The sequence below is a fragment of the Equus asinus genome, chromosome 8 (assembly GCF_041296235.1).
Source record: "Equus asinus isolate D_3611 breed Donkey chromosome 8, EquAss-T2T_v2, whole genome shotgun sequence".
Lineage (NCBI taxonomy): Eukaryota > Metazoa > Chordata > Mammalia > Perissodactyla > Equidae > Equus > Equus asinus.
In genome coordinates this window covers 70,088,738-70,114,803 of record NC_091797.1, presented here as the reverse complement: position 1 = coordinate 70,114,803, position 26,066 = coordinate 70,088,738, and the positions used below count along the sequence as shown (strand labels likewise).

Sequence of the window (26,066 nt, the reverse complement as noted above, 5' to 3'; positions counted from 1 at the left end):
CAAGATGAAAAGAGTTCTAGAAATGGATCTGGTGACTATTACATAACAATATGAGTGTTCATAATATCACTGAATTGTACATTTAAAAATTAAGATGGTAAATTTTATGGTATATGTATTTTACCACAATAAAAAAAATCAATAATCTAAAAGAAAGCTATGGACAACAGCCTACTCAGTGGTTAAAGACTAGAAGTTTTTCCCCTAAATTCAGGAACAAAACAAAGACGTCTGCTTTTGCCCCTTCTATTGTACTGGAATTCCTAACCAGAAGATGTAGGGAAGAAAAAGAAATAAAAGACATATAAATCAGAAATGAAAAAGAAAAATTATTCCTATTTACAGGTGACTTGACCTTATATATAGAAAATCCTAAAGAACACACACAAATACACACACAAAATCTGTAAAAGTTAATGAAGGAATTCAGCAGTTGCTGGATGCAAGATCAACATCCCAAAATTAGTTGTATTTTTATACACTAGTAATGAACAATTCAAAAATTAAGAAAATAATTCCATTTACAATAGCATCAAAATAATAAAATAAAACACATAGGAATAAATTTAATCAAGGATGTGCAAGACTTGTACACTGAAAATAAGCAAATTGCTCAAAGAAATTTTAAAAGACCTAAATAAATGGAAATACATCCTCTGTTTGTTGATTAGGGATTTAGTACTGTTAAGAAGTCAAAACTATGCAAAGCAATCTACGGATTCAAGGCAATCGTCATCAAAATCCCAACGGTCTTTTTTTGCAAAAATGGTAAACCAGATCCCAAAATTCATATGGAATTGCAAGTTATCTCAAATAACCAAGACAATCTGGAACAAGAACAAAGTTGGAAGGTTCACACTTCCCTCTTTCCAAACTTATATAAAGATATGGTGACCAAAGGAGTGGCAGAATGACAGACATATAGACAAATGAGAACTGAGAGTTCAGAAATAAACCTGTATATCCATGGTCAATAAATTTTTGACAAAGATTCCAAGGTCATTCTATGGGAAAAGAATATTCTTTTCAACAAATGGTACAGGAACAGCTGGATAACCATATGCACAAGAATGAAGTTGGAACCCCATCTCACTCGACATACAAAAATTAACTAAAATGGGTTAGAGACCTAAAGTTAAGAGCTAAAACTATGTATTTCTTTGTCGAAAACTTAGGGGTAAATCTTCGTGACCTCGGATTTGGTAATGAATTCTTAGATATGACACCAAAAGCACAGGCAACAGAAGAAAAAATAAACTGAACTTTATCAAAATTAAAACCTTTTGTATATCAAACGACACTATCAGGAAAGTCAAAAGGCAACCTACACAATGGGAGGAAATACTTGCAAATTATAAATCTGATAAGGGTTTAGTATCCAGAATATATTAAGAACTCTTACGTCTCAACAACAAAAGACAACCCAATTAAAAATTGAGCAAAGGACTTGAATAGACATTTCTCCACAGAAGATACACAAATGGCCAAAAGCACATGAAAATATGCTCAACATTGGTAGTCATTAGGGAAAAGCAAATCAAAACTACTCAGAGATCCAGTTCACAGCCAGTAGGATGGCTATAATAATAATTTTTGAAAATGGAGGATAACATGTGTGGGCAAGGATGTGGAGAAAGTGAAAACCTCAGACATTGCTGATGGAAACGTAAAATGCTGCAGCTGCAGCTGCTGTGGAAAACAGCTGAGTATTTCCTCAAAATGTTCAATATAGAATTACCAAATGACCCAGCAATGCCACTCCTATGTATATACCCCAAAGAATGGAAAACATGTATTCAAAGAAATACTTGCACGTGAATGTTCATAGCAACACTATACTTAATAGCCAGAATTTGAAAGCAACCCAAATGTCTCTCATTCAATGAATGGATAAACAAAAGTGGTCTATCCATACAATGGGATCTTATTCAGCCACAAAAATGAGTTGAGCACTAACACACACTACAACATGGATGAACCTCAAAAACATTTTACTAACTGAAAGAAGTCAGAAACAAAAAGTCACATAGGGGCGTAGTGGTTAAGTTTGCACGCTCCACTTCAGCAGCCTGGGATTTGCCTGTTTGGATCGCAGGCGCAGACCTACGCACCGTTTGTCAAGCCATGCTGTGGCAGCATCCCACATACAAAAAAACAGAGGAACATTGGTATGGATGTTAGCTCAGGGACAATCTTCCTCACAAAAAAAAGTCACATATTATATGGTTCCATTTATATGAAACGTCAAGCAGCTGCAAATCTCTAGAGTTAGACAGTTGATTAATCATTGCCAGGAGCTGGGTTGGAAGAATGAGGGGTGATCAAAATGTTTTGGAACTGGACAGAAGCGATAGCTGCACAGTATCATAAATGTACTAAATGCCACTGAACTGCACACTTTAAAATGCTTAATTTTATGTTAAGTGAATTTCACCTCATTTAAAACAAAAGCCATGAGTACAATAAAGGATGTAGGGGGTAACAAAGACAAAAATACATACAAAATTCATCATACTCCACGAGAAGTTACTAGGATGCCAATTCATTACTCTGAAAATTGATAAATAAAGGGAAAAATTAAGCATTTATCCTGCCTTTCTAGTACGAATTGTACTTGATGGTAAATCCATAGTCCTGGTGGATGTGGAATAGCTCGTCTAAACAAAAGAACTCAAGCAAATAATTTCAGAAGAAGTGAGAGAACGAGAAGCTTCAACACCTTATTAAAAAAATCAATTCTGATAATTTCAGGGGGTGTTAAAACTAGTAGGTGGAAGATCGATGGGAAAATTTACACTGAGGGGTACAGTGTCACCATTTGAAGTCACTGATCCATCAGCACCATGAAAAGTGAGACGGGCAGTCACATGCGCCTCCTGATATGATACAGCATAAAGAGCTCAGCTTCGCCTTTGACATATTCATACACACTAACGAAATATAATCAGGCCTTGATTTCATTCCAAGCCTGCAGCAAGCTGGGAGACAGGAGAGCAGGCGAAGCAACAGCCAGGGAAGCAACTCAGCTAAAATCCAAATACAGGGCGTTCTAACAAAGACGTGTGACGCGGTTCTCCAAGTGGTCGACATGACAACGGAAACCCACAATGTGGGGGAGGGACGGGACCCACGCTGGACTCAGAGAGACTTAAGAGAGACAGCTTTCATACACAATCTGTAGCATTTTTTTGGATCTGAGTTCAAAGGAAACAACTATTAAAATATAGTTTTTTTAGACAGAATTTGCACATGGACTGGCGTTAAATTAAGGAATTGTTTGCTTAGTAAAGCGTAATAATAGCGTGGTATTTATGGGAGATGAGAGTATTAGGATGCATGTTGAAGTATTTAGGAGAGAAATGACATGACGCACAGAATTTGCTTTAAAATCCTGCAGTGCAGACGAAGGCTGTGCTGTCTCGTCTTTTCCTCCTCCAGACCCGCTCCCACTTCTCTCCCTGGCTCTGTGCCCAGGAGGCTGATCCCGATATCCTGCAATAAAGGGACCGCTTTCCTCTGGAGCGCTCTGGTTCAACCAAAAGGCAAGTGGGAGTGTTTAGAGCATTTCTTTCTGGGCTTCCTGGCTGCTAGGCTGGAGGTTGGCACTTGTCCCCCCTGCTCCCCTCCTCTTTGCTGCAGCCCTTGTCACACAGCCCATCCTGCAGAGACAGTCACGGCTCTTGTGGTTGGAGCAGCTACCCTCGCTGCCAGCTCGGGCTCAGAGGTCTGAGCTGCTCCCTGCTGGTGCTGATCCCAAAGTGCCTTGCCAGCCCTCACCGACTCCTGTCCCCCTGCCCGCTCCTGCGGAATCGGTCCCTGCAGGAACCTCTCTCCCGTTACCCTGTGTGGGTGGCATTTGTTACCGGTGGGGACTCTCGCTGCTTTTGGGGTGGCAGAGTGCTCACGGCTGTTGATGTTGGGCGATGGGTATCTGAGAGTTTTACGTCTCCTCCAACCTTGTGTATGTTTGTCAATTTTTTATACTAGGAAAGCAAATACAAATCCGTATGCATGTGTATACCCTATGTTTCCATTTTTAATATTATAAATTTACGTTTGTGCACAGAGGATGTTTGAGAAGGATAAACACCCGGGTTTAATGTGTGGCTACCTCTGAGAAATGGGATCAGGAGGCAATGGAGCAGGAGGGGACAGAGAGGAGAGGACTTACACTTTTACTTCATGCTCTTGGGTTTTTCACCCCCGGGCCCCTCTCACTATCCCAGTGCATCTTGTTCTGTGCTCCATTCTTCACCTGACACAAAGCCTTTGCAATGCTGTTCCACATTGCCAGAATGCTCCACCTTGCTCCCACTCACCTCCCCTCCGACCACCACCACATTCCACATGCAGTGAACTTGCATTCATGTTAGAGCACAACTCACCTCGTACTCCCTCCAGGAGACGGTGACCAGGGAGATGAGGTGGGGCGCCCTCTTGCACAGGCAATCCGTGCCGCACAGCTCACCTGCAGACAGCTCACCCCACACAGCTGTGCACATACCCGTGTGATATTTGTGGATTCACAGGGGTGGTCTCACATTTATTTTGCGAGTTTGTGAATTCCCAGCATTAATTTTACATTTACTTGTGTGATCATTTGAGCTCAAAGAGCCCCAACTTTTCACAATATTCCCAGCACAGCGGCAGGCGCATGAGAAGTCCTCAAAAATGTACTTTGCTGAATTCTTGAAAATTTATGCTAGAACGTATTAAATTTTTGTCATGTAAAATGAATTAATTTTAAAATCTATATACATTTTTGAGGAAAATTTAGTCTAGTAATCTAAAATCTTGAGGGTAAGGAAGGACTTTTTAAGCATAATGCAGACCAATAGGAAATAATAAACAAAAGATAGGTTAATAACAGATTTTAAAGTTTCTGAGTGTAAATAAGACATCATAATATAAGGCAAATAAACTGGATGAAAATATTCGAAGAAAATATGAAAACCAACAAGTTCACACCCTTACTATCTGAAGCGTGTACTCAGGTCAATAAAAAGGAGCTTCCTAGACGCAGAGGGAGGGCACGGAAAGGGCATCACAAAGACCCACACGTACACAACACGGCTGCCCAAGAAGCCAGCATCTCAGGTACCAAGGCCGTGCAAACGAGGAGAAAAGATTTTGGTTCACTGGGTTTAGCAAAGTGGAAAACGAGCAATAATAATTGACGCTGACGAGGGTCCAGGCACTGGTCACTCCAAGGCCCTTCTGGGCTGGGAAAGGGTCAGGTGCACAAACTTCCGGGGCCAGGGTGTGACACGTGTCCCAACCTGGCACATATCGGATCCACGAACGAGATCCTACAAGGACAAGCTCTCAGGGCGTGCGCACGGGGACACTCACCAACAGCATTTTACGCCAGAAGCTGTTGACAGCTAACCAGGCTCCCAGGAGAGAAGACGGCTTCACAGGTGGGGGAGCACCCACACAGGAAGCACCGGGCTCCTCTCTAGGAGACGGTGTCGACTGTACTCACCGGGACAAGGCCTGGTGTGATGAGAAATTAGAAAAGAATTTTTTGTACATAATGACCAAATTTTGTTTCAAAATATATGACATTAATATATGAAAAATTTAAAAGCTGAAAGAAAACCAACAGACGGCTCACTGGGTGGGGTGTGGAGGGCACCCTGACTTCCTCCTTCGTAGCTTCCTGTTTTATCCAAAACGCTTTACATTGTTTCACTTCTTTTTTTTAACAAGGGGCACATACCACTCTGACAAACAGCAAAGCAAAGCGTCAGTTCTGAGTTGGAGAGAGAAAACGGCCCTCCTCCTGGATGGCAGGCCCTTCTCTCAGGTGGAACAAGGCTCTGGAGCTGCCTGGGGACAACAACGTGCCCAGGAGGCACCCGCCACCCACCGGCCAGGGGACTCCCACGGCCCCCGCAGAGCCAGGAGCTGTCCGGGGTTTGCTGGCTGGGCCACATCTGGCGTCAGTGAGGGCCACAGCCTCAGCTGGCCTGGTGGTGTGGCCCAGCAGGAGTCCCCCGGTGGCTGCTTGGCGGGGGTTGATGCTTGGTCAGGTGACGGAGGATCGTAATGCTTTGCTTTTCTTTTCAAGCCTCCGTCAGTCCGGGTCCTGGGGACATAGAATTCCACGCAGAGGTTCAAATGAAGAAACTTAACTGAAGGGGCTCTTTACAGAGGGACAGACACAGAAGATGGGAAACTCAGGGAGGGTCAGTGGTGGGGAGTAGTTTCTGCCCCTGGCCTGAAGGGCAGGAAGGGAATGATGATGCTGGGGCTCCGTGACAGGGGCCATGGGCTGAGGATCACAGCTCCTGCCAGCCCCGAAGCCCCCAGAGGGAGGACATGAGGAGTAAACGCCCCAACCTCTCTCTCCACCTGCCCCCTGACCTCCTGGGAGCCTCCTGTTGGTGGAGCCCAAACAGAAGGCAGGAGGCGAGGGAGCCTGGGTGACACTGTCCCCCAGGTCATCTGGTGGGGATGGAACAGGGTGAAAGAGGGTGGGGCGTGGATCTGGAGGGCAACAGAGGTGTCCTGCACAAAAGCCACCTGTAGACATCAGGAGCTCGCACCTGAGGACACGGATACCTGGATGCCCTTGAACAATCGGAAGTTTGGTCCACACTGGACCCTCTGTCGCACCCAGCAGTGATCGGTGACCCCATTAGAGGGGGGGGATGCACTCCGGTGCCCAAGCCCCCACCTGGGTGCCCTCATTTACGTCTCCAGGCAGCCCACTGCCATCTGAGCCTGGACTTTCAATCCATCCTCTGTGTTATTAGCATGACGTTGATGAGCCACATGGCAGAGAGGTGGAAAATCAGATTCTCTGTCCCCTCAGACGGCTCAGGTTCCACTGCGACCAGCAATAAAGAGGAAAAGCAAAAATAAATCTGCCAGCAGAAAACTCATAAGAAATGGGGTTTCATGCCTTTGGCAAGCAATAATTTTTTTCCTCGAACATCATATCCACAGGCTCTTGTGAAGGACGTATCTGTTCAGGCCCCAAAATGAGCAATTATGAGAGACTGCTGTCTGAGTGAAAGCCTCTGGCAGAGGAATTTAATTCTGGAAAATGCGATGTGTCGAGACTTGGGGCGTGGCCGCTTCCCAGGGGCAGGAGGCTGGTGCACCAGGGAGAGACAGTTAGGGGAGGGGACCCTGCTGCAGAATTGACCCCAGGGGCGCAGTCCAGAGAGCACCGCAGGCTCACCCCATGTGGGTGCAGACGCCTTGGCCCTGGAGTGTCCCTGGGATTGGGGTGATGCCTGGGGAGACAGCACTGGGGCTGTTTCCACTTTTTGGCTGTTGTGAATAGTGCTGCCATGAACACTGCGTACAGATGCCTTTTAAACCCCTTGCTCTCTGTTCCTGTGGTGTACACCCAGGAGAGGAATTGCTGAATCACATGGTAATTCTATGCTGAATTCTTTCAGTAACTTCCACAGTGTTTCCACGCAGATGCCCCATTTTACATTCCCATCAGCAATGCACACAAATTCCAGTTTCTCCACATCCTTGCTAACATTAGTTATTTTCTGTTTTTTGATAATAGCGGTCCCAATGGGTGTGAAGTGGTATCTCATTGTGATTTTAATTTGCATTTAGCTAGTGAATTCTGAAGATGAATATCTTCATTTTTGTGTGTTTATCAGCCATTTGTGTATCTTCTTTGAAGAAATGTCTATTCCAGTCCTTTGTCCATTTTTTAATTGGATTATTTTCTTGCATTGAGTTGCAAGAGTTCTTTATATATTCTGGATATTAATCTCTTATCACATATATGGTTTGAAGATATTTTCTCTCATTCTGTGGGTTGTCTTTTAACTCCCTTGATAGATTCCTTTGATACCTAAAAGTTTTTAATTTTGTTGAAGTCCAATTTATCTATTTTTTCTTTAGTTGCCTCTGCTTTTGGTGTTATATCCAATAAATCATCAACAGATGCAATGGCATGAATCTTTTCTCCTATGTTTTCCTCTAAGAGTCTTATAGTCTAGCTCTTACATTTAGGAACTTGACCCAATTTTAGTTCATTTTTGTGTGTGGTGTGAGGTAGGGGTCGATCTTCCTTCTTTTGTATGTGGACATCAGTTTTCCCAGCACCATTTCTTGAAAAGACTGTCTCTTCCCCATTGAATGGTCTTGGCTCCCTTGTTGAAGATCACTTGACCACATACGTGAGGGTTATTTCTGGGCTCTCCCTTCCATCCCATTGGTCTGTACCTTTGTTTTTATGCCAGTGCAACATGATTTTGGTTACTGTATCTTTGCAGTAAATTTTGAAATCAAAAAGTTTGAGTCCTCCAACTTTGTTCTTTTTCAAGATTGCTTTGGATATTCTGGGTCCCTTGAAATTCTGTGTGAAATTTTGGATGTCTTTCTCTATTTCTACAAAAAAATGTCTTTGGGATTTTGAGAGTCATCACACTGAATCTGCAGATCACCTTGGGTAGTACTGACATCTTAGAAATATGAGGTCGTCCGATCCACAAACACAGGATGTCTTTCCAGGTACTGACACCTTCTTTATTTCCTATCAGCAACATTTCGTAGTTTTCAGCGTACAAAACTTTTGCCCCCTTGGTTAAGTTTATTCCAAAATATTCTATTCTTTCTGATGCCATTGTAAACGGAATTATTTTCTTGATCTCCTTGTTGGATTGCTTATTGTTAGCACATGGAAACGTATTTTTGTACGTTGATTTTGTATCCCGCCACTTTCCTGAGTTCATTAGCTCTAACAGTTGTTTTTGTTTTCAGAGTCCTTAGTTTTCTACGTAGAAGATCATGTCTGTGAACAGAAGTAACATTACTTGCTCCTTTCCAGTTTCTACACCTATTATTTCGTTCTCTTCTCTGCTGGCTCTGGCTGGAACTCGCACATTGTGTTGAATAGAAGAAGCTAGAGCAGGCGTCTTGTCTTGCTCCTGATCTTAGAGGAAAGCTTTCTCTCTTCACCACTGAGTGTGATGTTGGTTGTGGGTCTTTGATATACGACCTTTATTGTATTGAGAAGTTTCCTTCCATTCCAAGTTTCTTAAGTGTTTTTATCATGAAACAGTGTTGCATTTTGTCAAAGGCTTTTCTGCACCAGTTGAGATTATCATGGTTTTCTTTTTCCTTCATTCCATTAATGTAATGTATTACACTGATTTTTGTATGTTGAAGCATCCTTGAATTCTCTTTACCGACTCCTCCTCTTTGGGGAGTGCTCCCCGACACAAGGCCTCTGATAAAGGCTAGAGCGGGGTCCTGTCCCCAGGGCTGACCTACATCTCTTAGTTAACCCCCTTAGATGTGCCATTGGCTCCCTCCGGATAGTGGGAAGGGTCCTGGTGAGTGTCCTGTTACACACCCTTCTGAGGATAAAATATCAGACAGCATGTTTGAGTTTTGTAGTTTCCAAAGAAGTGACAGTCGTGTTTAATGCAGTGGGGCTAGGACGGGAATCCACACCGTCTAACCCTGAGCCTCCCGTCTCTGTCCCTTTACAGGAGCAATGAAGCATGTGAAGCGATTTCTCCAGGTCTCCATTCCTTCTCTGAGGCTCTTAGGATCCAGGCCCTGGGTCTGGTGCTAATGTGCTCGCTGGCTGAGCTGTGCTCACCTGCCCGGCTGCCACTGAGTTCAAGGTCAGATGTAGTGAAGATGATAAAGGGGCCCCATGAAGTCATTCTATGAACAGATGGAAGGAGTGTGCACAGCACCTAATATTTCTGTTCTTACCATGTGCCCAGGCAGCTTCTCTGGGCCTGACTTCAGGACAGTGCTTCTCCCCTCCCCACCTCCCTTTGCCAGAACCCAAAGCTGAAAACTCGGGTTGGAGGGTGGATGGGATGATCTGCCCCCGTCCCACCTTCAATCACGGGCTCCAAACGCGAATATAAACTTTTAAGGAACCTTCGCACAGATGCCTAAACAACTCACCAGCCCCTAGAATGTTCCCATGGATAACCCTGATTTCCTGTCACTTGCTCAGCTGTTCATTAAACGTCCAGATGTCTTCAGGGCCAAGGAATCGGTCAGGAGGAAGGCAAATTGCCCATTTTCCAGGCCCTGCCTCCCTTTGACCATCAGTTTGTCTACTGGATGCCAGGCAGCAAACCAACAGGCCATCAAACAGCAGTGCCCATCATAGCAGTACCCATCACCCCTGTGCCCACCACAGCAATGCCCACCACAGCAGTACCAACCACAGCAGTGCCCACCAGAGCAGTGCCAACCACAGCAGTGTCCACCACAGCAGTACCAACCACAGCAATGCCCACCACAGCAGTGCCCACCACAGCAGTGCCCACCATACCAGTGCCCACTACAGCGGGGCTCGATTGTCACTGGTCATGGAATCTGAATTAATGAGGATAAGTTAGGGACCAACCTCCTGATCTGTGTGAGAGGACAGGACATGGCAGATGAGAGAGAGGGCAGGGACCCCAGGGAGACAGGAGAGAGCAGCGTTGGGAACCATCCTGGGTTCAGATGCCTCCTTCACTGTAAGAACGAGAGGCCTGGGGATGCGCAGATGGAGGCAGACGTGGGCGCCAGGGTCCAGTGTGGCTCTGAAGGGTGCACCTCACCCAACAGAATCAGTGCTGTGAGTGAAATCTCTGTACCTCCAGGGGCACCTGAGTGGGCCCTCAGCCACCCAGGGTCCCAGAGGTAGATGTGGGAAGACGGAGCCTCGCCCAGGAGACTGCTGCCTAAGCAAAGTGCCTCTGCTGAGACTCTGAGACTCCAGTACCCGCCCTCTCTGAATCTGTGGGGGGAGGAGATTCTACTTAGGTCGGCCAAAGTGACCACCTGGTTTGGTCGGCAGTTGTGTTTCACACTGTAAGTTAGCAATCGGGGGCTCTGCTCCGACAGGCAGGACGTGTAGTGGTCGAGGGCACGGATCCTGGAGACAGCAGCTGGGTCCTACCCCCGCTCTGTGGTCTATGGCCGTGGGCAGTGGGGAAGCTGCTGACTCTGGGTCTCCACTTCCTCACCTGCAGAGCGGGCGTTTGTGTGGACTCAGTGTGAACAGTGCTGGCACAGTGTGTGCCCCGTGTTATTATCACGTTTCCGTCCTTGAACACGGAGCTCACAGACGTCTCCTTCACAAATGCGTCATTTCTGCCGAGAAGCTCTTCCTGTGCCTAACCCCTTGGCGTGAGTTTCCACGCGCGACCCCAGAACTATGGAGGGTTCCCTCAGGCAGTGGGTCCCTGAAAAACACTTCACACTCTTTTAACGGAACAGGGCAGTCACATCTTCTTCCGAAGCGAAGTTCTACAGTCAGTACCTAGGATGAAATTATGAACAGCCAAAATCGCCCTTGACAGCAGACCTTTCCTGGCCCCTGAGTTACAGCGTAAGGACGTGGCATTCTCGGTGCACCCCCACCCCCCACCCCCATGGGCGGCTTGTCCTGCAGCGATGGACCAGATCCCTGTTTCTCCAGCTGAGCAGCAGACGAGGGAGGCAGCTGCACTTAGGGGCCGTGTTGTATGAAAGACACAGATCTCCATGCTACCAGCACGCTCAGCAGAGCGCAGTATCCACACTGTGAGCCACCCGCACGGCGAGGACCAGAGACGGAGCAGGGTGAGCAGGCTCATTTCTGCATCTCACACAGTTTGCTGCTGAGTCTCCCAGCGCTTCCCTGTGATGGACCGATCGTCTGGCTCTCTCCTGATCACCAGCGTAATCACCTCCCTTCCCGCGTGACCTGTGCTGCCCTCACTGAGCTGGGGGCCCGGGACTGCCCTCCCGCAGGACCCCACACGAGCTCCCGTCCTCACACAGTCTGCTGAGCACGGCCACGGTCCTGATACCACTTTCCACTTTTTGAGGCAACAGAGTGCAATTTGTATTCCAGAGGTTTTCCTTAGACGTACTCACTGTGCTCAAAAATGGACTGTGGTTTGCATTTTTCTTTCCAGTCTTTCTGGTCACAAATTGTCTGAGCTCACCACTGTCCACTGGAATTCAGGGCTTTCCTTGCGGATTGAGTGTGAACTGGGACAGACCCTGAATTCCCTGAGGAGGCCACTGAAACGTCTGTTTGTATTCTCTGCAAAGGTGCAAAACAACGCACCCGCAGGAATCTGGGACACACTGTCCTGTCCCCGCAGAGATTCAGCGCACAAGTCATGAGGCAACACTTCGGTTTACCTCCCACAAAACACACCTCAGACGATGCTGCCCGAGACCACCTGTGTCCTGCACCAGGACAAACCCCCCGAAGGGGGACCTGATGGAGCAGAAGCACCCAGTGCTGGGACAAAAGGACAGCAACCGAGGAGGGGGCTGCATTTAGCATAAGTGCTGCATGTTTCCACGGAAACAACACAAAATCTGACCCAGGAAATGGATGCTGAATGTAAAGTGTTTGTTTAATTTTAATGTGAGCAGACGTTAAGCTGTTTATTCCCAATGCTGTTGAAATGTTCACATCGTAACAGTAATTGCCTTTAATCTCTTTTGGTTTTTAATTGGTTTTTCTGGCAGGCTGATTCCTTCTGAATAAAGGGGGACATGAAGCAACGGAGACAAAGCCCAAATCACAAAGAATGAAGGGCCGATGGAGATGGGGCTCCAGTGGGTTTGTAATTAGCACCAACCGCCTCAGGTGCGGACCCACAGACGCCCTGCAACAGGTCGAAGCTGTCACTTTCCGTTGTATGTGTCCGATTGACCAGTAGTTTCTCCAGTTAACCTGCCATCGGCTGGATGTCAGAGAGAGGAGCGAGGGCAGGAGGGTCCTCTGCTCCCCTGGCCAGGCCGTCTCCTGGTTGAGCGCACGTTACCCGGGTGTGTTCACCTCATGAAATCTGCTGGGCTGTGTACCCGCAATTTGTAAATTAAACTCAAGAAAAGGAAAAAATAGGGCATCCCCTGAGGCCACCAAGGACACTCTCCTTTAAGAAAGGGACTGTGCTGGGTCCCACTGTCTTCAGCAGCTTCTCATCCCTGGGAGAGGACCACGCATTCCCCACCCGCCCAACCCAGGAGTGCTCAAGGGCTAGTGAACTGGCTTTGGCCAAATAAGTGCGGGAGGGAGTTCCGTGTGTCACTTCCGACCAGAGCTTTAGGGGCCCTCTCTCCCTCCATTTCTCTCCCTCCTCACTCCCTCCCTGTCTCTTCCTCCTCCTCTGGCTGGTCCTTTGGTTGGTGGTGTCTTTGACCTGTGCCACTGGATGGCATCCCATGGGGAAGGGGCAAAGGGGAGAGACAACAGCAATGGGGTGTGTTAGAGAGGGCCTGGACCAACAGGGCAGGGGGAGGAGGAGGGGAGAAGGACAAGGAGGAGGAGGAGGGAGATGGGAGAAGTAGGGGTGAGGAGGGAGGAGGGAGGCAGGAGGAGAAGGGAGGAGGAGGGAGATGGGAGAAGGAGGGGTGAGGAGGAAGGAGGGAGGCAGGAGGAGAAGGGAGGAGGAGGGAGATGGGAGAAGGAGGGGTGAGGAGGAAGGAGGGAGGCAGGAGGAGAAGGGAGGAGGAGGGGGAGGAGGAGGAGGTGGAGGGAAGAGGGAGGTGGGAAGAGGGAGGGAGCCAGAGCGACACAGTGAGGAGCTGGGGCTCCTGCTGGGCGGGAGAGCCTGGGAGTGAGGGAGTCGGGAGGAGGCGGGTCAGTGAGGTGATGGACTAGTTAGGGATGTGCTCACCACATGGATGTGTCCAGCGCACTCGACAGGTGGCTGGGGTGGGATGAGACGATTGCACATCTGCATCCTCCTCAAAGTCAGACCAGCCTCCCACTTGCATACCATCCCTCATGACTGCCTTTGCTAATACTTTCTTTTCACTTTTCATAGAAATGACTCACTTTTAACAAGTGGAATTTGAAACACAATATCAGTTACATTAGCAACCAAAAAGTGGAATATTTGGGTATAAATCTAACAAAATATGTACAACATATATATGAAGAAAACTATAAAACTCTGACAAATGAAATCAAAGAAGAACTAAATAAATGGAGAGATGTTCCATGTTCATGAACAGGGAGACTCAACATGGTCAAGATGTCAGTTCTTCCCAGACTGATCTATAGATTCAGTGAAAACCCCAGAAAGTTATTTTGTGGATATTAACAAACTGACTCTAGAGTTTATATGGAGAGGCAAAACACCCAGAATAGTCAACATGGTACTGAAGGAAAAGAACAAAGTTGGAGGACTGATGATACTCGACTTCAAGCTACCGCATTAAGACAGTGCGACCTTGGTGAAAGAACAGACGAGTAGATCAATGGAACAGAGCAGAGAGCCCAGACACAGGTCCACATAAATACAGTCAACTGACCTTCGACACAGGAGCAAAGGCGATACAATGGAGCAAAGATGGTCTATTCAACAAACGGTGCTGGAACAACTGGACATCCACATGCAAAAAACTGAATCTAACACAGACCTTACACATTTCACAAAAATTAACTCAAAATGGATCATAAGCCTAAGTATAAAATGCAAAACTCTAAAACTCCTAGAAGACAACGTAGGAGAAAACCTAGCTGAACTTGGGTATGGCGATGACTTTTTAGATATGACACCAAAGGCACGGCCCATGAAGGAAATCATAGATGTGCTGGACTTGATTAAATTTTAAAATTTAAAATTTTTAACTTTTAAAACTTCTGTTCTGGGAAAGACACTATCAAGAGATTCAAAACACAAGCCACATCTGATACAGGACTGTTATCCAAAATATACAAAGAACTCTTAAAACTCAATAATAAGAAAACAAACAACCCAACTTAAAAATAGGCCAGAGACCTAAACTGACACCTCACCAAAGAAGATATATAGATGGCAAATAAGCATAAGAAAAGATGTTCTATGATATGTGTCATCAGGGAATTAAAACAACAATTAGATACTCCTACACACCTATTAGAATGACCAAAATCCAGAACATTGACAACACCAGTTTCTGGAATTGGAGCCTACCTTATACCACTCACAAAAATTAACTTGAAATGGACTAAAGACTTCAACATAAGACCTGAAACCATAAGATTCCTAGAAGAAAACAGAGAAAAAGCTCCCGGACATAGATCTTGGCAATGATTTTGCATGACACCAAAAGCACAAGTAACAAAAGCAAAATCAACAAGTGGAACTACATCAAACTAAAACATTTCTGCACAGCAAAGGAAACAACCAACAAATGACAAGGCAACCTATAGAATGGGAGATATTTGCAAATCATCTATCTCATAAGGGGTTAATATCCAAAATACATCAGAACATACAACTCAATAACAACAACAACAAAGCAATCTCTCTAAAAAATGGGCAGAGGAACTGAACAGACATTTTGCCCAAGACGACATTCAAATGGTCAACAGGCACATGAAAAGATGCTCAACATCTCTAATCATCAGGGAAATACAAATGAAAACCACAAGATATCACCTCACACCTGTTTGAACAGCTGTCAGAAAAAAGACGAGAGATAAGTGTCAGTGAGGACGTGGAGAAAAGGGAACGCTTGTGCACTGTTGGCAGGAATGTAAATTGGTGCAGCTGCTATGGAAAACAGTACGGCAGCTCCTCAAAGAATTAAGATTAGAACTACCGTATGATCCAGCAAGCCCACTTATGGGTATACATCCAAAAGAAATGAAGACAAGGTCTCAAAGAGATGTCGGCACTCCCAGGTACCTTGCAGCATTGTTCACAACAGCCAAGATATGGAAACAACCTAAGTGTCCATCAACAGATGAATGGATGAAGAAGTGGTATGTATGTACAATGGAACAGTATTCAGCCATGAGAAAGAAGGAAGTCCTGCCATTTGCGACAACATGGATGGACCTCGAGGGCATCATGCCAAGTGAGATAAATCAGAGAGAGAAAGACAAGTACTGTATGATCTCACTTATACATGGAATATGAAAATAACAAACTCATAGAACCAGAGAGTAGAATGGCGGTTACCAGAGGCTGCGGGGGAGCGAGGGAAATGGGGAGATGTTGTCAAAGGACACAGACTTCCAGTTATGAAACAAATAAGTTCTGGGGTCTAACATACAGCAGGGTGACCATAGTTAACAGTACTGTATTGCATACTCGAAGGTTACTAAGGGAGTAGATCGTAAATGTTCTCACCAGGAAAAAAAATGGTAACGATGTGATGTGGTGGAGGTGTTAGCTTTTGCAAATGTGTTTCAAATCAACACGTTTACACCTTAAACCTGCACAATGTTATGTCAATTATATCTCAAAGCTGGAAAAATAGGAAACGAGTTACCACACCATGAAAACATGGAGGAAGCTTAAATGCACATCACCACGTGAAAGAAGCCAACCCAAACCTGAAAAGGCTGCATACTGTACGATCTCAACTCTGTGACATTCCAGAAAAGCACAACTATGGAGACAGTAAGATCAGTGGCTGCCAGGGGGTGGGGAAGGAGGGATGGCAGGAGCACTGAGGATTTTTAGGGTAGTGAACATACTCTGTGTGATCCCATAATGATGCATACACGTCATTACGCATTTGTCCAAGCTCACAGCACGTCCAACATGAGAGCAAACCCTGATGTCGGCTGTGGACTCTGGGTGATGATGACAGTCCCTGCCGGTTCATCAGTCGTACCAAATGCCCCATCTGGTGGGGAGGCCAACGGGGGAGACTGTGCATGTGCTGGGGCAGGGGGTACATGGGAAATCTCTCTACCTTCCCCCTCAGTTTTGCTGTGGACCTAAAACTGCTCTAAAAGCATAAAGTATTTTAAAATAATGACATTTTTTCACTTAGCTAAATGCATGGAAATACCTCCACTTTATCAAATGCTGATCAAACACTGGCCAAGGGCTCTGAGGCTCAGACCCCTCTCTCCTTGTTTAAAGGAGGACCAGCAAGTGTTAGAGCGAGCCCTCAATCAAGCCAGCCCCCAGCTGGGACTGCTCTTTAATCGGGGACTGGAGCAGCCTCCCCAGCATGGGGACCCCGTGGTCCCGCCTCCACAAATCACCACCTGGCAGCCCAGAGGAAACGCTGACCCTGAGGCTCCGCACCACAGCTTTCTTCTCCAGGACGTGGCTGTGGGCGGAGGGGCCTCTCCCAGCCTCCCCGTTACTGGTTTGAGCTGAAGTAACACGGCCTCTTGACCCCCCTTCTCCGTCTAAAGTGGCCCCTCCCTTCCCGTCACCCCTCCCCCTGCAGTCTCTACTGAGCACGTCTCACTTCTGGGCCCCCAGGTCCTAGGACTTCACATCAGCAGAGCCTGGCCCTGTGGGGACAGCGGGGCCGGTGGAGGGGGCCTGCCTGAGCCCAGAGCCCTGAGCAGGGAGGGGCCGGAATAAATGCCCACCTCCCTCTCCTCACTCCCTCTGATGTCCTGCTGGCGCCCCAACGTCCAAACCGGACAGCAGCCAGAGGAGGAGGGTGGCGGACCCTGTCCGTGGAGGTCAGCTTCTCAGCACAGCGCAGGGGCACGTGGGACGCAAAGGGAAGGAAGCTCAGTCCCACGCGGAAGGGCTGGACCCTCTGCCCGCTCGTCCTGCGCAGCCCAGCCCCGTGGAGCCCGCGGCCAGTGGGGGCATCTGCCAGCCTCAGCCCCGCCAGGTCCTGCCTCCTGCTCCTCCTGGGTGAGGGGACGGAAGGCCCGCTGACAATGAGGGAGCAGGTCCTCCTGCGCAGGGGGCTCTGGGAGAATCTGGGACCCGTCCCTGTCCCCGGAGGTCAGGGCCTTTAGAGCCCCAGGAGAGCGGCCTCCCTCCCGCCCCTGGCCTTTCAGTGAAAACTGAGAAACCCGGGTATTTCATGTTAGAAGTTAATAGTCATTAAAAATCTAATAATACAGACTGAGGGTTGCATTCGAGGGGAAATTAAGGGAATAAATAATCCATGGGCCTTTAAATGTGTTGTCCTTAAGCAGAACATCTCCAGCTTGATTTCCACCTTCCTACTGAATCATTTAAATTAAGATTGCTCAGCCTCCTGGGGTCCTGTCCGTCCGCAAACAGCAGGTGCAGCTCGCCGCCCCGCCCAGGGCAGCCCTGAGCAGCAGCAGGTGGGGTGGCTGTCACCCCCTGGGATGCCAAGCTCAAGTGCACCTGAGGGGTCAAGGTCACCACCTGCCTGGGGCTCCATCAGTCCCCCCGAGCATTCTGGGAATCCCAATTCAGAAGGAATCTGACCCCTAGGCTCCTAGCTCCCCCGCTGACAGGATAATTACAGGGGAGAAAACCTGGCCTGGTCAATGGAGCCCGTGGGCCATCGCTCCTCCGCACCTGCCCTGACATCACCGTGACCAGCAGAGAGCAAGCTCCAGGATCACTTCCTGTGGGATCTGGAGGATCCAGCACAGCTTCCCCCGAGTGCAGCGAGCTGGCCTGCTCCCAGGGAGGCTGCAGGGTCCTGCTAGGACCCCTCCCAGAGGACTGGACCACGTTCTGCTATCTCTGTATCCTTCCCAGTGGCCCAGCACGAGGAGCAGTGTCAGCTTCCTGAGCAGGACCCTGCTCCAACCTGAGTGCCTGCTCCCCCAAATACCATCCCCCAGACCCTGTCCTGACAGAGGGCTGATACCCAGGGGGCTGCCCTGTGGACTGGACTCCCTGGACTTCCTCCTCTGCCGGCCCCCATGTGTGCACACAGGGACTGGGGGCTCAGGGGCCACATGAGTCTTTTTTTTTTTCTGCTTTATTGCCCCAAATCCCCCCGCTACATAGTTGTATATCTTAGTTGTAGGTCCTTCTAGTTGTGGCATGTGGGACGCCGCCTCAACGAGGCCTGACAAGCCGTGCCATGTCCACTCCCAATATCCAAACAGAAGAAACCCTGGGCTGCCGCAGCTGAGGACAAGAACTTAACAACTTGGCCACGGGGCAGACCCCAACACGTGAGAATCAGAAACAAACCTCGTGCCTGACAACAGTCATCAAACACAGCACCCTGTGCCAACAGCTGCTCCCAGCTTGAGTTTGATTTCAGAACACTGACCATCGGCCAACTGCCCAGGGAAGGAGGGACTTGGACAGTGTGTCCTTAGTTGTCACGGTGAGGAGAACCCTCCTGAGGGATGACATCGTGGCTTGGGGGCCAGGCTCCTCCCAGGGGCTTCCTGCGCTGGGGTTGTCGCCGTCCAGGGCTCACCCCACAGGCTGGACCTTCGAGACCCCCGGTTAGGGCTCCTCATCTCCTAGCCCAGGGGCTGGGAGAGGGAAGGGCAGACCTCCCTGTTCATTCACTGTGTCAGCAGGCCCTCCGTGAGAGTCCACCCGGAGCTGGGAGCCTTTCCAGGCGCTGGGATCCTGTGGAGAATCGAGGCGGGAGACCCCCACCCTCCTGGAGCCCTGCCTGCAAGGAGCAGGACGCGAGGCCGGTCCAGGCCTGGGGCCCGCAGACCCCACGAGTCAAAACTCTCAGAGCTGGGAGCCGCTGCAGGGGCAGAGGGTCCTCAGGCCCCCAGACCCTGAGTCAGACTCTGTGAGGAGGGCCAGCCCTGAATGTTAGCTCTCCCCAGATGCCATTTTAAACACTGACCATCAGAGAACCTGACCCGAGGAGGGAGCTCCCTGACTGCACCTCCGTCACCCCACCCCTGCCGGAACCCTCCAGTGACGGGGAGCTCACCACCCTGTGAAGCAGCCCTTCCATGGGACTGTGAGAGGCAGCTCCCCTGCTGGCCCAGCTCAGCCTCCCCAGCGCTCCCCTCAGCCCAGCTCTGCAGACAGCCCGCCCCACCTCCCCGCAGAGTTCCTGCCTTCCTGAGAGTCCTCCTTCCCAGCTGAGCCCCTGTCCCCTCCCCCCAGCTGCCCCTGCTCCCGCAGCCCCTCTGGCCCCTGAGCAGGTAGGTGCCCAGGACTCCTGCTCTAGCTGCTACCCCCCAGACCTCCCCTCACTTCCCTACTACAGGCTCGGGGCAGAGCAGACACCCACAGCCCGCTCAGGTGAGGGGTCAGGGCTCCATCTGACAGCTCAGATGGGAGCCACCGAGGTGCAGGGAGATTCCCTCAGATGCTGTATTTGCTGTTTGCACGCTCACAGCCTCCAGCTCTGCACCAGCATCTGCCGTGCAAGAAAGGACTGCAACCCCTGCAGTCGGGGCTCTGCTGCTCCTCAACTGGAGCCCCCGCAGGGCTGGCACTTAGGAAGCCAATCACCTGTGGTTCCAACCTCAGGCTCTGCTCTGAGGCAGAGGCCTGCTCTGCATCTGGAAACCCTTGAGCCTCTCCCACGGGAGCTCAGTTCCTCCTTCCTGACGTCCACTCTCCTCCTACTGCAGCTCAGACCTGAAGTTACAGCCACAGAGCAGAGCAAACCCACCTTCCTTCCTCCTGGGGCTGAGCTGCAGGTGACACACAGCAGGTGTGGGCAGCCCTGGGCGGCTCCCCCACACTCAGGTGCACTTACTGCAAAGCCGCTCCCCTGGTGAGTCGTGCAGTGTGAACCGTGGACGGAGCGTGCTCCCCACCCCACATCAGCCCTGAGTTCCCCAGGGGACAGAGGACAGGGTGCGGTGGGGCCCCAGGCGTGCTTCTGACTGTTGATGCAGGAGCAGGTGCAGCCCCCTCCCACAGGCAGAGAGCAGGCTGAGGGGAGAGCAGGGGACACTGCAGCCTCCCTGCCAGCTGGCCCCGCGGCCCAGGCCTGCCCCCGCACCAAGTCCTTGGGCTCTGACCCCAGAGGACAGCTCATGGGGGGCCTAACCTGGGGGATCTTCACCTGGGGGGGGACTTACCTGGGGGTCCTCAGAGGCCTTGACCGTGGGTGGTGCCTGAACCCCTCCTGGCTGTGGCCTGAGATGCAGGGTGGGGTGTCTGAGACTCGGGCAGGCCTTTCTCTGTGACCATTGGCCCCACTCGCTCCTCTTCAATATGGGTTGGTGTCCAGGGTTCACCTGGACGTGGGTACTGAGGTTCCTTCGTGGAGAAAGGGGGTTGTTCTCCAGATGCTGGAAGAAGAGCTTGGCCTCCTCCCACAGCTCATGCCCCCACCGGCCATGCTCCAGGCCCAGGCAGCCTTGCGCTCCCTCCACAAGCTGAACTGAGAACAGCAGAGTCAACATCACCTGGAGGGCTTGATCCTGGAGCAGGGGTGGCTCATTACACTGCTGATGTAAGAGGTTTTGTCTGAAATAGATTCGCAGGCAGGAAAGGGTCCTGGATTGATGCCTCAAGACCTGGAGCAGGTGCTCCCGCCTGAGCACAGTGGGCTCACGGGCAGGGAGGGCGCTGAGCACCTGCTGCAGGCTGTTTCTCTAGCAAGACATGACTGTGCTCATGTGGCCAGTGTAGGGCCAGGGGTGGCTAGGGAGACACCACAGGCTCAGTGTAGACACAACAGGGTAACTGGGGAGACCACCAGGTCTGTGTGCACACATGTGGGGAAGCAGCGAGCCATCCCAGGTCAGTAAAAACAGGGGAAAAAAGGAGACAACTGGGATCAGTGTAGACACAGCAGGGGAACTAGGGAGATATCCTAGGTCAGTGTGGACAGTGCAGGGAGGTAAGTCATTGTAGACACAGCAAGGTAACTGGGGAGACCACCAGATCCGTGTGGACACACGTGGGGAAGCAGTGAGCCATCCCAGGTCAGTAAAAATAGGGGAAGAAAGGAGACAACTGGGGTCAGTGTAGACACAACAGAGGTTCTCTGGAGACACCTTGGGCCAGTGTAGACCCAAGTACCTTAGTGTCACCAAGGAGATATCCCAGAAAAGTGTAGACATAGAAAGGGAACAAAGGAGACATCGAAGTCAGTGTTCACACATGAGGACAACTAGGAAACATCCTAGATTGGTGTAAACACACAGCGGACTGAGGGAATAATCTCAAACAGCATAGACACTGGCGAGACATTCTAGGCCAATGTAGACACCCAAGGGGAAATAGAGAGATAACCAAGTCAATAAAGACAAAAGTAGTTAAATAAACATAATCCCAGATGTCAAAATTGACATTAGTGGAGCCATTTTAAAACGGAGTCAGAGCTGCTTTTCAGAGAAACCACCTTGCTGTCTTGAGCCTTGGACTGGGCCAAAATGGCAATTGTTTACAAGCAGTTGTTTGAGAAGTTGGCAGGAGAATGGACATCCCAATCACAAAGACTGAGGATGGTGGACTTTCTGAAGATAGAGTCAACAGTCAATCAACGTTTAGTCAAGACCAGCTCTCTGCCTCCACCTCCAATTCACGTTCTCTGTAATACAGCCTCCCTTCTCTGCCTTGAAAAGCCCTGACTTTTACTCCCAGGTGGGACACTGTTTGGGTTTCTACCTGAATCTTTGTCTCCTGAATTACAATTCTAGTTGCCAAAATAAATATGTGCTGTTTGAATTGTAGTGATTTTTTCTCAGTTGACGAAGGTCAGTGCTGGGAGCACAGTCAGTGTAGACTCAGCAGGGGAGCAAGTGAGACATCCCCGATCAGTGTGCGCACACCAGGGGAAGGAAAGAGACATCCCAGGTCAGCCATGTAGACACACTGGTGGAACAAGTAGACACCCTAGGTCAGTGCAGGCTCACCTGTGGAACTAGGAGGATATTCTGGTTATTGTAAACACACCTGGAGTATAAGAAGACATCCCAGGTTAGCAGTGTAGACACACTTTGGACATAGGTGGACATCCCAGGTCAGTGTTGATACACCAGGGGAACTTGGGAGGTACCCCCAGTCAAGGTAGATACCTCAGGGAACTAGGGGAACATCCCAGATCAGTGCAGACATATGAGAGGGATCAGAGAGACACAATGGGAACTCCCCACAGAGGGAGCCACCTCTGGTCAGTGTGGACCCACCTGGGGCTGGCTCAGGTGCAGCATGACTCATCCTGAGGGGTTTTCTTGGTGTCTCAGGTCCTTGTGGTCTGTTCTCAGGACTCTGCTCTCTGACAGCCCACCTCCTCCTGCCAGCTGGCCGTGGCTCTCCCTGCGGGTGCCTTTCCCTCCCCCTGGTGTGCCTCGCGTGCTTTCCCTCCTCTTTGTCTGCTGAAACCCTCCACCTCTGTGCAGAGTTCTGTTTGCTCCTCCTTCTTTCCATGGAGCCGCTCACCTGTATGTGCTCCAACAGTCAAAGTCCTTTGCCTTTTGGCTTCTGGTCAGGTTTAACCAATAGGGAGCCTGGTGAGAGGCTGGGAGGGAGGGCAGGGGTGTTTGAGTACAAACCTCCCGGCTCCTTGTGGGATCACATGTTTGGTGCAAGTTGAATTCCCTTTCTCTCTCCCTATCCCTCTGTCTCTCTCTGTCTCTCTCTCTCTGTCTCTCTCCCTCACCCCAGGTTCTAGTAAACATGGTCAGCCCTCGTCCTTTCTAGCCTAGGGATCCTGGCATTAGCTCTGCGTTCCCGCGCCTGCTGCCTGCACCTCTGCGGACCGTTATTCTATTAACCAACCCCCAGCTCCCTCAGCCGGGGTGTGCCGTCTGTTTCTGGTTGGATCCTGACTGACACCATATCTTTCAGGGTCTGGTTCAAGCCCCTACCTTGGAGTTACTCTCTCTTCCTGTGGCTCCTTTATAGAACTCGTACAAGACTACTCTGGATTTGGATGGATTCCTTCCATTTCTGCCTCCTGAGAACATTGGCAACTTTGTCTCACTTACTGCATGTGCCCCACATACTGCCTTACACACAATCGGAGCTTAATAACAAGGCCGGATTCACCGAGCTCGAGCTTTAGAGAACCAGGTGTTTCTCCCTGGCTGGATGCGTTCAGGACCCTGGAGAGGGCCAAGCAGGTCAGGGAAGCTGGAGGCCGCTTTATTCTGGGCTGGAACAGAGCGAGGGAGCATTGCCTGTGACAGCTCTAGGACGGATGTGTGGTTTCACTTTCTGCTCTGAACAGCTGGCTCTTGATGTCTGCAAACTCCACAGTGAGAACCAGAGTCCAACCTGGAAAAAGCTCCACTATGGGATCTGGGGGATCGGCGTCCTCTGCTCTGCACCGCCCCCCGGCAGTCACCATCACTAGGGATGGCTTCTCTCCCTTCTCCTCTGCCTTCTCCTCCACCTCCTGGCCATTTGGATCTCTGTTCTAGGTTTCCTTTCATCTTTACACAGAGATGTGTAAAAAAAAAAAAGTTCCTTGTGACCTTTTTTTCCAATTCCCACTTTATAAGAACTGCACTGAAATGGAGCCACCATTTCTGTATTAATGACTCAATACTCTCTGTCAGGCCAAGCCATTTATAACAGAGGGGAAGCACATGCTGCCTCACCAGTGGATCCTGTTCTGTTTTGACTCTGAAGCCTTCTTGAAGTAAAAACACTGTCCTTCCTAACAAGAGCTGTGACTGTGGACGAGGCTATTTAACGCTCCAGGCAAATGTGACAGCGTGAGGAAAACCACTGTGATGATAGCTGTCCTTGCCACTCACAAATTCCCTGGATGTTTACCATATAAATATGCCCAAGGACACCACCTCCTCCTGACAACCTGGGTGATGAGCAGCTCTTGTTGGGGAGCGCACGGCAAACCAGGGACCTGTTTCTCCAGGTGTGGGTTGCAGACTGTCTCTGTCAGAAACAGCCCAGGGGACAGCGGGCTCTAAGTGCAGATTTTTGTTCCCTAAACCTTTGCTCTGAGTACTCAACTAGGAAGGTTCTGGGAGTCCCCATGGTTAATACTTTCCACGGTGCTAATGAGTGCTTATGTCCTGTAGCTTTGGGGAACGTCCAAGCAAAGGCAGACAGCCCAGGCCAGGACTCAGGGGACTTGGGTCTGCTCTGTTTCTGCAGACTCTCTTTCAAGTCTGCTCATCTCTCCGTGAGTCGTGGCATTTTTTATTGTGGGTACCTGTCAATCACAACTTATCTCTGGGAATTCAGGCAATTCTGAGCCCACTCCTGGGGGATCCAGGAGTATGGCTTTGGGCAGAAAGGGGCAAGTGTGTCCCCAGGCCACATATTCAGGAGTGCACAACAGGAACTCTGTGTCGGTGAGTCTGTGTAGGTCCTGCCTCAGGTCTCCACTCCTCCCGGGAGTGAGAAACCTCATCTCAGTCCATCAGTGCATCTCTGTCGGTGCAGACTTTCTTTAGGGCACCAGTCGAGGTCCTGAGGGAAGGGAATCCAATTCAGGTGGTTCATAGGGATGGTTTAATAAAGAGCTGTCGTCAGAGCTGTGGGCAGGGTACAGGGAACCCACCAGGGAGTTGGACACACCAGGGACAAGCAAGGGCAGGAGGCCATCCTGTCCCTGAGGCCTAGGGGACAGGAAGGAGAGAGCGCCGTGGAGCCCAGAGAAGGCAGTGGTCCTGGAGGGAGGCAAGGCTGCCAGGACCGCAGACACAGCAGGAAGGGAAGGGGATCACTTAGCCCCACCCCCCTCCTGCCTCCCAGTCTCCTACTGGGTCCGCCCATTGGCAAAACTCAATGGAAGCGGGTGTCAGTGGCATCCTTAGGATCTGGTCCATGGGTCAGACTCCTGGATCAGAGAGCAGGGCTGAAAGGCTAGCGAACAGAGAATGACCAGTTCCCTGGGTCAGTCAAAGGGTCCCTCCCCAACTCCACCCTCAAGTTGCAGTGGGGAGGGAGCACGTGTAGGGCCAAGGCCTGGGGGTGGGGGGGTGGACGTGCGGCCCGATGCTGAGTCCATGGGTCCGCGATGATTGGTCACTCTGTTCTGTGTTCACCTTGGTCACTGGTCTATGCAGGTCACTGCTTCCAACTTACCATCTTGATTATGATGTGCACATAGGTCTCTCTCTACCTCCTCCAGCCTAGGACCCCCTTGGGGTCACAAAAAACCATCTTCACTGACACTCTGGGAATGTGGGGGTTCTGTGCAGCTTTCTCCATTGACACAGGCCCCTCTGCAGGCACCAGGGACACAGGAGACTCCTTGTCTCCAAAGCTCCACTTTGGAGGAAGGCCAGGTCCTCCTTCCTCTCAGACGCTGCCACCTTAGTTACTTGCTGCAGGGCCAGTGTACAAGGCCCTTCTTTCCTGCTTCCTGTCCAAACCTCATCTTACCATCATCCAGATTGGCCAGTGTTACTTAATTTGGAGATGGCAAAAACTGCCCGAAACTAACCGAACAGTCCTCCAAATCTGCACTGCGAATCTTTCAAAGTAAAAGCAAAACATGTGTCAATTATTGCACAGAGTCAGCTTTCCCCGGAGGCAATAGGTTTGTAAAGTCAATGTTGAGGG

At 49.8% G+C, this 26,066-nt stretch overlaps 1 long non-coding RNA gene across 1 annotated transcript in view; it reads right to left on the bottom strand.

The window, feature by feature from the left end:
* The window catches only part of LOC123288158 (uncharacterized), a 30,736-nt gene extending 24,963 nt beyond the window's left edge, over window positions 1-5,773 (bottom strand). Inside the window, exon 1 of the long non-coding RNA XR_011505288.1 lies at window positions 5,353-5,773. This is a non-coding gene — a long non-coding RNA (uncharacterized lncRNA). The remainder of the gene's footprint in view (window positions 1-5,352) is intronic.
* Window positions 5,774-26,066: the final 20,293 nt, after the last annotated feature.